This window comes from Bombus flavifrons, chromosome 10, assembly GCF_040668555.2.
Source record: "Bombus flavifrons isolate JBK064 chromosome 10, iyBomFlav1_principal, whole genome shotgun sequence".
NCBI lineage: Eukaryota > Metazoa > Arthropoda > Insecta > Hymenoptera > Apidae > Bombus > Bombus flavifrons.
In genome coordinates this window covers 6982483-6997695 of record NC_138451.1, presented here as the reverse complement: position 1 = coordinate 6997695, position 15213 = coordinate 6982483, and the positions used below count along the sequence as shown (strand labels likewise).

General features: G+C 42.0%; 1 protein-coding gene across 4 annotated transcripts in view; it reads right to left on the bottom strand.

Moving 5' to 3' along the window:
• The window catches only part of LOC138184239 (serine proteinase stubble), a 57395-nt gene that overhangs the window by 18953 nt on the left and 23229 nt on the right, over positions 1-15213 (bottom strand). Inside the window, exon 1 of one of the 4 annotated variants that reach the window (XM_069122020.1) lies at positions 8026-8968. The exons of the other annotated variants lie outside the window; for them this stretch is intronic. The gene's annotated coding sequence lies outside the window, so the exon portion shown is untranslated. Of the gene's footprint in view, positions 1-8025; positions 8969-15213 lie in introns of those variants that run through there. 4 annotated transcript variants of the gene reach the window in all.

Genomic DNA, 15213 nt, shown 5'->3' with positions numbered 1-15213 from the left:
TGAATTTTCTCGTATGCTACAAAACTTGTATTACAGTCCACACTCCATTGTATTGTACTGTCTCATAGGACAAGTCGTTCATATACCAGAAAACGGCCCTCAAACTCGAGCCCTCAATCTAGAACCGGGGTGGGAGCAACCTTATCTTCCACAGCCTGCGATAACAATTTTCTTTTGTTATTCTCAGGAGTAGTCATACTCTGGAACTCGTACTTTTATGTGTGTTTCTCTACCATCTCTACCAATAATAATATTTTCTTCAATAAAAGAACTATCTGTCTTTAATGTATATTTAAATATGTTATATTATACAAAGTTAATTAAAACTAAAATAATATGACAAAAAATAAATAAGTATATGTAATCATGTTTCTATCTGAATGAACGTAAACACAAATGGTGCCAAAAGACATGGATATTTTTAATAATCGTTCGTTTCTGATCAATTTGATTGTTTTGGTGTTGTGATGAACGATCCATTTGATTCTAGTGCTGATGAATAAATGAATTTATATATTTATACTTCAGTTGGAAGTAAATAAATCCATTTTATTGCAGGCTATATTAATTAAAGTCTATCTCGATGTAAATTATAGTATCGAATTTCAAATCTAATGTTAAATTAATAAGGTATGATGAATCCATAAAATGCGTGCATATACTTTTGTAAATACTTATCTCTTAATTCATTCTTACTATAAGAATGTTCTATCACTTTTCAAGGCACCTCACGTGCATCCTGATAATTCATTACTGAGGCATTAATCCTAATTTCCGCGAGTTCCTGCACGATAACCGTGTTCCCGCGGAGGCGCGTCATTCCTTAAAGAAATGTTCCGTAACGAGTAGCGGTTATCATAGCGACTCGTTCCCATTTCAACGTTAATCGTCCCGACCGTGAAATATTTCTACGCGAATCGCAGAAACGCGCATGAAGACCCGGTGTCGTCCGCAAAGGTTAAACGCGCCTTTCTATTGTGCCGGCATAGTGCGAGGTCAGATTTAAAGAAGGAGCCAACCACAATTTAACCTCGTTATCCACACGCGCTGATACACTGCTGATTAAGAGAAAAGAACGCGTCAATTAACCTACTAACAGACCAATTAAACGGCCCCCGGACCTAACGGGGACAATGTCGATGTGCAAGGACCCGCGACGAACTTAATCAACATTTTTCGATGGCGCATCGTTGAGGAAATGAAACGAGAAAATAAAAAAGAAGACCAATTTGGTGCGAGTTTTTAAGGGGATTGAAAACGCGTTTGAGAAACAGCCATTGGTTCTAAAATGTCAGCTGTTGAAATTACGATCAGATTACGGCCACTTGCTACTATTTAGTTTAAGACATTCGAGCCTGCTGTATGCAGGATAAAAGCTAAAACACGACAAGACTGAAACTCGACACTGACCGAATAGCGTGAACAATCGGTAAGTAAAGTAATTTAAGAAGTCGGTATTGTTTTTATGAAAAATTAACGCGTACGTATGTTCGAGAAATGGACGATTTAATCTTATATTTCTTCAGAAATAATAGCAGGTATTTGTTTATGTAGAGGCGTTTTGTCACATTTTACTCGATTACCGTGTTACAAAACACCCAAGATTAAAATAACCATTATTTTCTGTCATGTTTTATTCATAATAATGATTATGAATAGCAGTTACGAAGTGGCTAGTATGTAATAACAATTTAGTATGTTTTAAGAAAACAAATAAAGAATTACCACAACATACTTTTTTCACTGATACTTCTTCAAAAATGAAGCATATTGTGTAATTTTATAGAACGATGTATGTACGAGCGATCTAACATAAAATTTAAAACGCTGCTAAGAATTTTCTTCTCGTTAACCGTGGTACTCGATAGTTTTTCTTAAAGTTACTTTTATACCACGGTGTATAGCCTGATTATAAGAGACCGTAAAACGAAGAAGAACGATCGTCGATAATTGGTACGTAAATCGCAATACGAAGACGGAGAATCAAATTGCCGTTTGAGAAGCTGTCGTTGCGCCCCTATACATCGTCATTATGCGTTGGCTAATAATCCGTGATGGACTGCAATTAGCGATCTGATACCGTACGTGGCTCGTACGCGTCTCGTGACACGGTCGTCAAATTAATTAGCCCCTGATTAAGCAACCGATTTTACGACAATACTTTCGCAGACAACGAATCGGGATAGAATGGTGGTTTTTAGTGTCTCGATGTTACGAATCGGAAACATTACGAAATATCTTAATTTCTTTCAAAAGTGAAGAAGATACCTTCATCCCCTTGATCCATCTGTGTTATTCGTCGGTTTGTTGAATCTCGATAGAAATCGCGAGCAACAAACCGTAATGAAACGATTTAGGATGTTGAGTCTACGAACCGAAGCCATTACGAAATGTTTTAATATTTTTTGACCGTGACATTTCATTTCACTGGGATATCCAGTCCTTATGCACGTTCTTTATTTTTATTTCATCGAGTGTCATTATTTCGCACTTATGATGTATGTCGTGTACTTGAGGATTTAATACGGGGTCATCTAACATTAAACGATACTAAAATATTTCATTGTATTTGTTTGACTTTTTTGATTGTTCGATGATAGAATTCAAACGTTAATTCGCGATTAACGTCACTTAAGGGTTAAGACGACCATAAGATGTCTTTATGCTATCTGAACATACGCAAAGGATATCTTATCTTTATCCATTTTATCCGTTTAAAAGAATTATTTGAGATCGAAAAGGGTTAATCCGCCCGAAAATCCAGCAAAAGGAATTTTTCAGTTCCTCGATTCTCCTCTTATTTGTCGATTTGTCTATATTCAATAGGGATCATGTATCCCTTTCTTTGTCCTTTATTCTTAAGTTCGTTCTTCAGTGATGCTTTGCGAAAATCATCGGTTTCCGAGTTCACGAATGATTCCACCTATAGACTCGCTGCTTGATTCCGCGGTAATTTAATTTATGTCTTTCCTGGCTTGTTCAGTTGCAGGCGTTCGCGCAGTTTTAACAAGCGGGCGTAGCAGAGCTTTGCAGGAAATGGAGGATGATTAAGGGGAGCAGAAGAAGAAGCGAGTTCGTCAGCCTGGAATTTGGTTGTTACCGCTGCCATGGGAAAGGCTGTTCGCTTTCGAGTGTGCCACGACTAACGATTTCTCGTTATTATCCCGCGTATCGTCCATTCTCACGCTGATCCGAACAAATCCTTCCTTCCCATTTCGCTATAACTATTCTATCTCTTGGTACTTTATTCCTGGATCGAGAACGAAATTAAAGTACAATAGTCCTTTCGACGAAAGAGGATCTGGTAAGGAAGAAGGTACCCGACCAAGGGTAAGGATCGAACACTTGGATATTCAACTATTTATCGAGGATATTCGAAGACGCGTTGATCTAACAAGTAGATTGGTTGACCAAACAAAGTTTTTGTCTAGGGCTGAACACGTAGAAATCGTACGAACTACTGTTAATCGACTCGTAGGGTGCGAATGCCGAGTGAATTGGAGCGAATCGTAATTGGTCGACGGTTTTTGCGCGATTTATGTCTCTTAATAAACTGCCCTGCGTATTCATAATCCACCGTGTTATTTGCGAGGCGCGCGAGACCGCTTTTTGCCCCGGTTCGTTTCGGGACGCGAGCACGGCGTAGACGTTGTCGATGATGTACAGTTACTCAATCGCGGAAAGAGAGAAGAAGCCAGCGGCCTTCGAGGCACGTACAGGAGGCATCGATGCGTGTTTTGCTTGCCACTGTTCGCCAAACGACGACAGCGGCGGTGGCGGCGGCGGCGACGACGTCGACACTCGGGAACGCGTTATCTTGGATACAAAGACAACGACGACGACACCGACGATCGACGGCGAATCGAACGATAAATCGTCGATTATCGGCGAACCACGTAGGCCACCGCTGCTAATTCGAGTCGCAATGGACGACGGTTTGCTGACAATAATTAAAATTCTTGCGAAGCCAACGATATCGAACATCTCGGCTCGTCATTCACGATCCACGCAGTCCTCTCTTTCGCATCGATTAAGCGCGGAATCACCGTCCATTAATTCTATTCATAGAGAGCCGCGGAGACCAGTTTCTCGTACACCGAACGCGACCTGAACGCGTACGAATCTGCCACGCGGGCACTAAGCTTGCTACGACCAGGTATCGGAGCTTGCTTGCCTGATACCAGATAGCACGCCCGGCTAATAAACTGTTTCGCGATCTCTGGCTACCGAGGCCATTTGCCCGTTAAACGACCTGTTCCAACTATGACGATTTTTGGAGATTCTGTTAGAGAAATTATAGTTGCCTTATTTTTGTTACATTGCTTGAGTTCTACGGTAGCTATTGGGATGTTTTACATTTTTCCAGTCGAGTAATTGCATTATGAATTGACCGTGACCAATGCAAGTTTAAGTTTTAGATTATAGACTTTAGATTATAAAAGAGAAAATTAGGAAAGCAAACGATTGAAAATTAAAAAAATCCTGAAGAGGAATCCTTGCAATCTTTTCAACTGAGGATTTCTAATTGCCATGAAACTTTGCTCATTCGTACATTTTGTGATTCTATTTACAAAAATAACCAGCTATCGGATATTGCAGTATCGGATACTCAAATATCTGCATTCCTTTTATCAATGAATCATTCTCCACATTCCCTAAAACGCGTCTCTATTACTCTAGCCTGGCAAAACGAAAATAAAGGTACTCCCAACGATCTTTAATTCCCGTTACGCGTACACTAATATAATTACCTCAAGACAGAACCAGTTATTGAACGCGAACGGAAAAAGAGAAAAATAATCGGGCACGCGTGTTCCCTCGTGTTCACAATAAGCTCGCGAAGGATCTTACGTATGTCGAACCTGTGAAATTTCAAGATTGACCAGGATGTCGTTCATTAACGGGGGCTCCCATTAAATGGAGACGTTTTATTGATCAATAAATTCTTCTAGATGATAGAAGACGAAGCGAACAAGTCGGCTACGCAACGATCTTCGTGAAACGGTGGCCCCTCTGCGGGTGGAACGCACGATAACTCGGCGTTTTTGCCGCGATAGGCGCGAAATCAAGCCATCGGGATCCCGTTGCACCGCGACGGAAAAAGGAAGAATGCGCCGCAGAGTTCGCCGTGAGATAACGCCCTGGTAACTTCCTATAAAACGGTGGCGATCGATGGCGTGCGCCCCGACGACGTCATTCGATCGATCAGGAATGATCGAGGACGACGATCGGTGAATACGAGGAACAACCTGTCCATAGAAATGTCCGCGCTTGATTTGCTAGCTTTTGCTTCGTTGGACCGACAGGATTCCCTGTTTTTGTGCATCTTTTATCGCATAAGCCGAGTTTCTGGAATTTCAGAGTTCGTCTAATTTAGATGGATAGATGTATTTTATAGGCTGAGTCTTTGGTGGTTCAGAATTTATCTAGTTTAGTTGTATAAATACCTACGTTCATGTTTAAAAGTTTTTATGTGTTTTATCGCTGGACGAAACAAAAAAATTGGAGAAAATAAATTCTTTCACGTTTGATACTGGTGGATGTAGAAATAACGAAACAAATCTTATCGACGGAATTACATAATAATTATGGTCGGCAGCGTATAAAGTATAAATTTAGAATATCTTTCCATATAAATAGAACTCGACGCAGGCTTTCAATGCGAAATGTAGAGTGTCACGCTACTGGACGTCCAAACGCATAGATCAGCAACGAATCAGTAATTTATTATACACAATTAAACTAATAGCATTTATTTTATTCGTAGTAACAACGCTACGGTACATCGAACGGGTCGATAATGACAATACTCGGCTACTGGAACGAGCAAGGAGAAACGCCGGGTCACGATACGACACGCCAATTGAAACTGATAGCTCGCTTTAAGACAGAGGCAAATTTACTGTGCATCCAGTATTATCTATAAACGTGCATGTCTACCACTTTTCTTTCGACTCCCCCGAGCTAGACTTTCGTATTTAATGCCGGTTTCACACCGATGGGAACATAAATTTACTCTCGTCCCTGTGTAATTAGTTCGAAAGTCGATGAACAATTTACCAAACGACAACGAGCGTGTGTAACTTTCCTCTTTTGCTTGCCAGCCATTGCCAATCACCTTCCGAGTTCACCCGAGGCGTTACTTTTCTACGCTTTCTTCTTTCTTCGACATCGAAATCGAGGTTTAATACAATTTCCACGTTTTATCGATCGAGATAATCTTCGACATTAATCTTCGATTTCAATCTAGTCTTTCAAAAGTTGGACGTTATCGCAGGATGTTATCTTTAGTTTTGATATATCTATATAAGATGCTACATGGAGTCACGAGTGTTTCCGAGCAGCATGTAAAATAAATGTACGATCGGAACACGGAAGATGAAAGTGGAATTCTATGAGGACAGAGAAGATTGCAGTTCGTAGCAACATGTTGCTGCCTTTGATCTCTGCCGCTCTTCTAGTCCAAGCTTTTCGATTTATCATGTGCTATATATATATCTATATTCTACCTGTATTCGTACACGAATTTAAAAAACCTGGCCATCGTACTCTTACTAGTACAGTTCCTTTAAACGTAACTGTGAACCTAGCACAAAACTCGGAAGACCGATCTTCAAAATATTTTGTACGCATACGATATGGTAAATGTACAAATATCAGTGTACCTACACTCGTTTCCTGTTTGTAAAAAGTTAATGAATCTCAGAAGCACGAGGATATAAGAACGTCAGTATGGACCAGGCCTAAGGGCAGGGCGCGCGATTAACGGCCAATGAAGAAGTATTACGGAAGTATGACAACGGTAATAGATAACTGGAAACGAGCAGGCTGACGATACAGGACGTATCACGACGACTTTTCGATCGAAGTCACGTTCGGCGTCGTTACGGTATTCGAGTGGCCACGGGTAACGTGGAAATCGTAGTAGCATCGGCCATCAAGGACTCGTAACTGGTAGCAGAATTGCTTGGGCTTTATCGCGTCCGTATGCCGCTTGCAATTGCTTTCACGGATAAAATCAGTCCTCTCTTTCGCTTTCTCTCTTTTTTCCTTGATAATCTTCCACGTTTTTCCCTTCTGTCTGCTACAAGATAAGCGAACGAGAAGATTGCGTCGTAAAGGACAAAACGTCTAGCCGATACGTCCGGTATCCCATTCTATTCTGCTTTTACTTTTACGAGACACATCGTCGCTCTTCCGTCTTATTAACCTGACCAATAGTTTAGTATTTATATAGCTACTTTTCCATTGTGATTCTCTTCGCGTGTCGTATTTTTAACAGGAGCGAAGCGACAAGTGAAAAGAGAAAAAAAAGGCAGATGATATAGGAAACAGATAAAGAAATTAGCGAAAGAAATCATTATGTTGAAAAGATCGATAGCTCAGGTTAACCAGTTTTCTTCGGTTAACGAGTTAAAGAGAGAGAAAAAAGGTAGGCTGTTAAGACTATAACCAGAGATCCTCATCTCACCAAAAATGTCTCGTCGTTCAAACCACATAAATTTTACTTTGCCGTTGATTTTACAGTTAAATATATCATACATTTTCTAGCCATGCTTCGATCGAAAACAAGAATCACTATACCACCAACGAACAATCAAATATTGTACCTAAAGCTGTACGTAAAACTGTGAAACTCCACCTAAAACCTATCTACGTCTCCACTAGTAGATATATCAACCACAAATTAGCCCTGTTGAAAATAGAATAGTATATCGATTACATTCGACTATTATAGCACCAGAAGAAGAGAAGGTTAACGACACCTAAAAAGGAGGAAACAGTGGCGAAGGCGAGGGTAATCGCAGCCGATTCATCGAATTCCGTCCGGTTCGCAGCTTGTGTTCCGTCTTTGCTGCGGATGAAGTTGTACCAAGGCGAGAAACGATGGATCGGCACGTTGGCGCGCGCGCGAGAGAGAAAGAGAGAAAGAGAGAGAGTATTGAGCTTCGATCAGCAGCGCGAGGAACGAACACGATTTTCTGAAGGAAGCACGGAAGAATGAGAGACACGCGGAAGAAGTACCTGGATCTCCCGTGGGATCAGACTGGTCCGTGACTAGTCAGTCCTCGTAATTACTTCATCCGCGCTCGCTCCGAATCCTGGTATCCCGATGGCTGGTTGCTTCGATTCCCGCTGCCCGATGACCCGCGGATCGCCATGTCACTCGCCATTCTGAAACACCTCTACCGCCCCGAATTTTTCACCAATTCCTTCCTTCGTTTCTAGATGAGTCTCTCTTTAGTCCTTTCACACATTCACATGTCCTAATCACATGTCTATTTTGAAGGATCGTTGAAATTGTCTGATCAATGTCGGACCTGGAAGGTCGAACATTTGGTACACATTCGAATCTGCTTTCTGGTGAATCACTGGTGACGTAGAAAGATTTGGTCCAGGTATATCGGATCAGAGGAACTACTGATTGATGCGAGAATCGCTTCCTCTCTCAGGAGAGGCCTATGACTCAGACGGATAGAATTCGAGATCCACGCCGATGAACCGTTGTATTTAATTTCCGGGGGGTCGAGAACGGTTTCTGTCTTCGTTAGATCGCAGTAGATCGAGTTCCGACGGCTGCCTCGAGGAATCCTTCGCGAAAACGGTCGTTCGATATCATCACAAATATTGTATAACTCCGGGTCAAGAATCTTCCATATAAAATTCCAACGATTATTACTGTTGTCTCTCTTTTTTGCCAATTAAACTGATCCAGTTACGGGTCACGAATCGAATTCTCTAGGTATCACTATATAATTCGATAGGAAACTAAATAGGTTCTCGAAAGAAATTGAAATTGGCCAAGTTAGTGCACCAGTTTCAAGGACGACCTGGTGCATCGAGTTGGTCCAGGCGACGATCCCCAGATGGAAGGAAGGAATCCCGGAGGATTCGATTGGTCTACGAGAGATCGAACGACCGAGTAGTCGAGGTTTAACCGTGACGGACGCCGGCCTGGCACTGAACGGCTTAACCGGTATACAACCACTGACCATCACCATCGTAGCCATCATCGGCCTTCCTCGTCTCGTTCCTCCTGGCTGCTTCGTTCCTCTCTCTCGTTCCACAGGCCCTCTTTTCTCCTTCTCCTTCTCCCTTCTTCGTTCACCCTCTTCTTTTCTACCGCTAACTACTATCGCCACCGTCACTCGTCCTTCTTCCAGCGCCGATCCTCTTAGGCCGTCGCGGCGTCTTCGGCTATTCAAGGTCATCCGGGGAAATATGTCAAAATCGACCCGGCATGCGCTCCCGTTCGACTCGGCGCTCCAGTCAGCTGGACTCGATACACTTTCGTGTGTTTGTGAATTGGGCTATACGATTGTTTCCTGAACGGTACTTTCCACTCGTCAACAGTCAAAGATAGTTAAAATTAGGATGAACAGAGTCGATATGTGAATTTTCTCTACGTGATTGTGAACGGTACTTTTGAATTACGAATAGTCACTGGTAACTAGAATTAGTCTGGACAGAGTTGTTACGTGAATTCACTGTTCTTTCGTTAAATGGTGTTTATCGATGGACGCGTCGAATCATACCTTTCTTTTTAAACAAAGATAACTAAAATTAAAACGAACGGGGCTGATACAAACTGATAAGAATAAAAAGAATTGACTGACAAGAATAAAACTGACAGCAATAAAAGTGCTAGAGAATTCTCGCATAATAAAAAATGACAATAAAAAAATAAACTACAATTTATCGAGTATAATCGCTTTTGTAGTAATGATATGATATATGGTTTCAAGAACGTGACAGATCTGACGATTTGTATACAGGCTCTCGTTCGTTTTTCTTTCTCATTAATAGTTCGACGAAAGGAGGTTCCAACAAGTAGTCCACATATTTAGCCACCAGCGATATACAAACCGGCGACGTTGCGGCTTGACAAAAAGCAACGGTAGAAATTTAACAGATGTTCCAGCAGATAAACTCGTCGTTGCGTTACGCTGGTCCTAGGATCCGACAGCGTGACGTATCGAAACGGTCGCTTGATTCGTACACGAATTCCACCCGTGTCTCGAAGAATGGATCGTGTATACACGAAACTTGCCTCTCGTCTATCTACCTAGTAAACGTACTCTACTCTCGGAACTAGGCCGAACGCTTCTCATTGTGCTCGATGCTCATCTCTCGAGGGGAGCGAAGGATCGCATTTGCATTTCGCGCGCGTGAATTATTCGCGCGGTCATCTATCAAAATCACGTCCAGCGCGTGTCAGTCCTCGCTTCCTCGAGGATCGAACGATGATAACGAGGCCAGCTCGCAGCGGTACGCTTCGCGAAACGATAGGATGTGGTGGCTCGAAACGCGTTCAGAAAGCAAGAAAGCGGACTGCTGGGCTCGAGGGGACACGGAACGCGGTAGGCGAGAAGAAACGAAACGGCGCAACGGAGAAAACATGCAGCCGCCAGCCCGTGACGCAATTAACGACGAAATTATTTCCACTAATTGCGAGGCAACTCGCGCATCGGCCGCGGCGTCGCGGCCACCGGCCCTTCCCCACCTGCTCAACACGTTTTGCGAACCGTACGATGCGAAATTTTTTGCGCGCAGCTCGACGCAAGCTGGAATCTGGATACGTGCACCCAAGTGTATCGTTTTAGATTGTATACATATGTATATATACGAAAGCTTTTGAAAAGCCTGGGGTAAAAGGGCGAGCAAGCGGTAACACGCAGTTTGAAATGTAATTTCAGTTAATTGGAACTTTGTTTTGTTTTCTGTAAGGGCTGTTTGAATAGGTATTTCGGAATTGTGAGGTTTAAAGGGATGGGTACAAAGGATGGTATATAAAATGTATAATTTCAACAAGAACAAGAACTTAACTTTCATTGTTTGATTCAAGCAAATTCCTAACAATAACTCTGCTGTCAAGACCATCACTGTGCCACTTTGGCTTAAGACACATCCATTATACGTATTTGTTATACAAATTTGAAAGCTCTCTAGACAAATACAGTTCTTCCTTATACATGTTTCATAAAAAAAAAAAAAAAATACACTTACTACTTCACTACATACTTACTACTACGTTATTATCTAAACCAATAACAGAACAACTTAAAAATATGCAATAAAACAAATTCATAGTATACGTAGAAATTTAGCATACTCTTCGTTTCTACACTATACAGAATAAGAGTAAAGAGTAAAAATTTAATTGCACTAAAATTAATGCACAAGTGTGCACATAATTTCTCACTGTACTCTGTAAATTTATACACTATGTCCCACGCGTACTAAAGCAATTTTTCCCTCCTGCGTTACACGAAACGTGTAACATTCCGCGAGTGTTCTGTTATCTAACAGAAGCAGGCTCCTACTCTAAATGAATTGTTACAAAAATGGCGACACGGTGAAATTAATTCATGTTCACGGGCGGTGGTAACGCGGTTCATGTAAACGCGGTGGTAACACCAGCTGAGCGCGAGTGCAGATTAGCGGTAACTCTCCCGTGGCGTGGAGGAAGTGCTGTGGCCCATTCAAGTAAAGGCCAGTTTGCACGTGAGCTTCCTTCTGTCCTTCGTATCTCGCAGTGTATTAAAACAGCTGTCTGACCGAGAAAAATTCTACCCATCATTTTAGTCATATTCTACCGCTTAATTTTTGTCTATTTTAACCTTCTAAGCGCTTAAGGATTTTTAATTAGAATATTAAGATAACGCGTACATAGAAGTCGATGATTCATACTATATCTACGAATACCATATTTACTATATTTATTATTCATGTTATATTTCTTTCCAGTCTATCGTGCATTGTTATTTGTTCGACAATGGAAAAGGTACGAAGTAAAGCGGAAGAAAAACGACACGAGAGCTGGAGGAAGGAAAAGATGGAAAAGAAAGAAAGAGGAAGAGGAGTAGAAGGCAGAGGCGGGTATCGAGAAAGTTATCGTTCGATAAGACAACTCGTATAATGAGAGTACCGGCTCTGAACCTGATGGTCGAGCTGTTTCCTTTTTGCTGAAAAAAGAGAGCTATTTCGCTTCTTACCGCTCCAATGATACCAGCCTATATTAATTAATTCGAAGCGCACCGACGCGTGACGGCGAAACGCCGCGATCAAAATGGAGCAATCTGAAGGAACGGGACGAAAACCGACGGGAAAAGCGACCGAGAGAATCCGTTTGTTGCTCGATCGTCCGTGCCACGTGAACACGTTTCATTATGGACAACGGCGTTTAATTTCCACCACGTGCGCATGGCTGACCGAACTTTAGTTACACGCTGGTATTTGGCAAACGTGATTTTGGTTTAATTAAAACTAGAATAAACAGCAAATATATATGGCACTGTTTAAAGTATAAAAAAATATACAAAAATGATACTGTTAAAAATATGAACTATCCGGATAGTTAGTTTCGACTAGATGTAATTTAACTGGAAAGTCATAGATGAGCTGATCGATATGCATTGATCGTAATGAATCTAAAAGTTCACAATATTTGCGATCGATTGCTTAAATACTAGAAGCTGATTCCAGCAGAGAATATAGTTTCTCGGGGAATTTATTGGTATCTGCACGGTAATGTTCGCAGATTGAAAAGTGCCATAACGTTACTTCTTTCCTAAGAAACTGTAGAGGATGCCCAGAAGACTCGACCTTAACAAAAACTGTCATTTCCTCCAAGTTGGTCCATCTCTCACACTCGTGGTTCGCGATCCGTTCTTCTTCGGTTTCCAATCGATCACCGGCGGATAGAACAATCGATCTGCCGCTGAGAAATGGTGAAAAACTTGAGGAGAATCGAGCTGTAGCCAATTGAACGGAGCTGAGTGACGAGAGGCTGCAACGGGCGGCCGTTACTCCAGAGAAATACCACGAAACACGCGAGAGATGAGCTGGCAGAATAGAAAAAGTGGCGGAACGCAGAGAAAGAGAGTAGAAGGATAGGAGGGCAGAACGATACGATGATCGATCTATCGACAGAAGTAGGAATGTTATCCCTCCTCTATCGACCGGCACGTACCCAGCACTCTCTAATGACACGGCACCGTCCATCTTTCCGCCTTCTCGCGTCCCTGCTAACTCGTCTGGAGCTTCCGTCCATCGTATCCTCCTCATCCAGCCACCTATCTTGCCTCGATCTCTTTTCGAAGCCTCGGTCGATCCACGATATTCGGTTCCACCTTCTGTTTCTCTATCAACGCTCTAGATATTGCATCCGCGGCATATGAAATGAATTTTCTGTCAGATTTGAATCGAATCAATGTCTGTTATTCTTTGTCTCGTCGTTAATTGTGCCAATTAGAAGCAAAACTTATCGAGTACATTTCCCGAAGATCTCTTAATTTCAGTATCACGATATCTAATTAATGTTCATATTTTTAGAACCAGATAATTTCACTTTGACTTCGTAATAATCAATGTAATAATAATCATGAAAATTAACTGAATATATACTGTTTTGAAGAAACTATTTGTAGAATTGTATTTGAACAAAAAGATAGTGAAAATTTGGAAGTATTCTTGACAAGAGGAGATCACGAGTAACATTGTACGCTTCTTCCAATCTGCTTTAAAATTTCCGTAACGATTCATATATATTAATTATTAATCAGCGTGTTGCTACAAGTCTCGTATAGTTCGAGTGGAAACGTGATCGATAATAAGCTTCGAGCCGATAGAGTTTCTCCTTGAATCAGTCGTTAGAGCTTTCCTTTTTTCTTCTTTTCTTCGTATTCCAGGCTAACTATCGAATCTTGTAGATCCGAAGACAACGATCGCTCGATTACGATCTAGCAGCTTAGCAGGCTAGCTTAGCTACGCGATGCCGGATAAATTAAAATGGATCTCTATCGAGGGCGATAGCACCGACAAGATCAGCAGTAGAATCTCTATGCGAGACTTAGGCGTGGTTGATGCACCGAGAGCATCGTTAAGATTCACGACTAATTGCTAGAATCTCTTAGTCAAGCCATAACAAGGAGATATTCTAGGTTAGCCGGCCGGCTTACATTCTGCGTCTGAAAGCGCGTATCTGTTACCCGTCGGACATCCGATGCGAATATTCGAATCGACCAGCCGATACAGCATCGAATTTCGAGGTTACTTGGCCGCGTCCCGCCATCGATATATTCAATTATATCGCGGCGAACGGATCGATCTCGGCCGACTGACAATACCACGGACCGCATTCTCCTCTTGCCTCGTATACTTTCACGCGAATGTTAATGTCGAATCGTACTGTTGCACTTGTCAGATTTATTCAAACTATGTGCGAGACTTTGTGCTTCTGTTATCCATCCCATTATAACATGTATTTCCAACTTGTGGATGGTTTAAAAAAAAGATAAAGGTATAGAATCGATAGTTGTGAAATTTAGATTTTTTAGACACCAGCAAGTGCAAATTTTTATTTGCGACAACTACGAATACTATTAAACTTTGATATAGTATACCCTCAAATTAACATTAAAGCTGTAATAATACTGTAAAATATAAAAGTATAATAACTATACCTTAAAACTGCAAACTATATCAGAATTATAAATGCTTAGTCTGCGGAAGAATTGGTAGAAAATTCAAAGGTGCAGAAACGTACAGAATAACGCGCGATATAACTTCTTCAAAATTCCAAGAACTCAAGGAACCCGTACATATTGCAATCTCCTCACGATTCATAACCAAAAGCTGACGCACGAATAAAAGAAGAAAACCTCCTCTCCTGTCTGTCCCCGATGTGCAGGAGAAAAACGGGAGCATCGCGTCAACCGGTGGCACGACCAGGACGAAATTCCAATTTTACTTTCCGACAGCGGGTACCCAGGCCGGAACGCGGACAGAGGGTATCCGGGCCAAATTTGAATGAGTTGGTGTAGGGAGTCTGGGCTCGCAGGCCCGTAATTAAAGCAACGTACGCGAGTTGGGGCCCTGGGACGCGCGATACATCAACGTGTCCGAGTGATTACGGTGCTGGTAGCGAAAGGCTGGCCCTATCGTGAATTAAATCTTATTCTCAAGCAGGCTGTAAAGGGTAGACCAGTATCTGGGGGAGCTTGTTTTTCCTGCTAAGTGTATACACAGCCGCCTGGTGTCCCATCCTCTTGCACGGTATCTCCGGAATGGACGTTTTTAAAGGGCCACGCCGTCTAATCGAGTGAAAGTGGCGAGGTAAAGAGAACGCGCCGAAAATTAGTTTTCGATTAACTTTTTCGTGGCAGCCAGTCAGCCAGGCTGGCTGCTCGTGCACCGTGGAAATACCTGAAA